Genomic DNA, 2,500 nt, shown 5'->3' with positions numbered 1-2,500 from the left:
GGTGCCAGCAAGCAGAGCTTCATTTATTTTTCTTATGTTAAATTGGCGTACATCCTCTTTCTTTTTCTTGTTTATCGTCTTAGTCAGCTCTGCTGATTCTATCTTGTCTCTGATTGATGTTAATTTCATGTCCCTATGCTGTTTCATAAGCTTTTTTTGTCTCTACCGAAAGCTTACTGAACTTTTCTTTTAGGTCTTTACCCCTATTTCAAGTGCAGCTTCCTTTAGTATCTCACTGAATTGGTCGTTCATTTGGTCTATGTCAATATCTTCTTCGAGAGCTAAGTATTTGTTTCGGATGTTAATACTGAATTTCGTCGTCTTATTCTTAATGTTAGTTAGATTAACGAGCGGCTTCTGTATGAGCTTATTTCGTTCCCTTCTTAGCTGTAATTTTACTCTACTTCTGACCAGTCTATGGTCTCTACCGACATTTACTTTATTGATAACAGTTTCGTCTTGTACAATGACGCGCCTATTGGTGATTATGAAGTCAATTTCGTTTTTAATGCCAGATGGTGATTTCTATGTCGATTTCCTCCAGGATCTCTTTTCGAAGAATGTATTCATAATTTTAAGGGATCGAGCTTTAGCGAATTCTATTAGCCTTTGCCCTCTCTCATTTCTGGTGCCTATTCTGTGTTTCCCAACCGAGGTCTCTCCATCTTCCTTATTCTTTTTAAATAATAATTTTCATTTATTTTTTAACTCTATCTTGGCATTCATTAAAATTCCCCCATAATCACGGTAAAATGGATTTTTGCTCTATCGGTAGCTGCTTGCACATCTCCATAGAAGCTCTTTATCTCCTCATCACTATGACTGCCGGTAGGAGTGTATACTTGGATAATTTTTAAGTTATATCTGTAATTTGGTTTCAGTATTACAGAAACTACTCTTTCGCTCACACTGTAGAATTCCTTTATATTCTTTTCGAGGTGCTTGTGAACTAAGAAACCTACTCCTAATTCTTGTTTGCTATCCAGGGGTTTACTTCTCCAATATAGTAAGTGACCATCATTTAGTAATTTCCTAGTCTTCGAACTTCAGAAAGTCCCACAATATCCCATTTAATAAATGAAAGTTCCTCAAGCAGTGTCAAAAGATCAGATTCTGTTCTTAGAGTCTTTACATTGTATGTGCACAAATTCATTATCTTTAGGCGGCCTGGGTCTAATCAGATATTTTTAGCACTCACTCTCTGCTACCAGAAAACGATCCTGATCGCCGACCGTTACTGGGGCTCCATTGCGGTTCTTCCGGGGAATTCGAGGGCCGTTTTGTTTTTCTATCCTTGAGCTGGGAAATCATATTTAAGAGGAGTTGAAGGGGCCTGATACCCCCACCTGTCTGGCCTTGCCAGGAACTGTGCGAAGGGGGGGGGGAGAGTAATAGAAGTATTTTTTTTTTATAGATTCCAGGGAGGCTACCTTTAATCTCCAGTAACACGTTTGAGTTAGTCTCGCGTGTTATTAGGAGATCTTAGTATCCCCCGATCTATCTCCGCAAATCTGGGTTATCCTTATCCTTATCTCGATCTATCTCAAAACCTTTCGGTTTACTCTTGTGAGAATGGACATTTGTTTATATACAAGTGCAGGGCCTACGCAAAACTGCATGCTTGCATGTTTATGCGCGCTCCCGTGCCCGCACTTATGTACGTTTCTATATATATATTGTGCCTGTGTTTGCACGGCGTAGACGCATATAAATATACAATTATGCAATTATGCACATAATCCAAGCAGATGTCTACGCCCGTATGTATGTACATAGCACTCATATATAACAGCGTCTATGCGTGCATACACGAGCATGTGAATAATAATGTGCCCATGCATTATAATTTGTTTAAATATATATAAAGTAGGGAATGGTCTAAATATATATATATATTATATATGGCAACATTTCTGAGAGGAATTTATTGTTGGCATCTGATCCGAATGAGCGTCCTCGTGTGACCTTGGCCGTTAGGGAATGGGCTTCCATTAGGAATAATTTTCCTGACTGATACTCAGTGTGGTTGCATTATTAGATTTATGAACATTGAACACCTGACATATGTGATTCTATAGTACAATGTACTCACGAACTAGGAATTGATTTTACTCTGACCAGATGTTGAATGTTAGTTGGTTACCTTTGACCCTTGGCACTGGCACTGACGTGGCATCCATGGGTAACGTGTAAGCGTTGTTTGACTCATTTTCTGTTGGTTTGCTTGGATGGTATGATTTTATATTAGGAATATATTCAGGCATCCTCAAATGTTTTCACAGTTTTGTATATTTGCAAATCACTATAATAGATGGTATAACTCAATGTTTCCTTTATTATAGTGTAGCACTTTTTGGCATCTCCATGCCTTTGAAAGGATGAGCATTCCTGTGGCATTCTTTCTTTTTTGAATTTTCTATAACACTTGTGTAATTTCTTATTTCTATTTCTCTCGTATATGCACTCTAGACATTTACAGATATTTTCACCTTATGCTGTG

This window comes from Penaeus japonicus, unplaced genomic scaffold, assembly GCF_977035675.1.
Source record: "Penaeus japonicus unplaced genomic scaffold, GWHDUDI00000001_assembly GWHDUDI00000008, whole genome shotgun sequence".
Lineage (NCBI taxonomy): Eukaryota > Metazoa > Arthropoda > Malacostraca > Decapoda > Penaeidae > Penaeus > Penaeus japonicus.
This window is presented reverse-complemented; position numbering follows the sequence as displayed.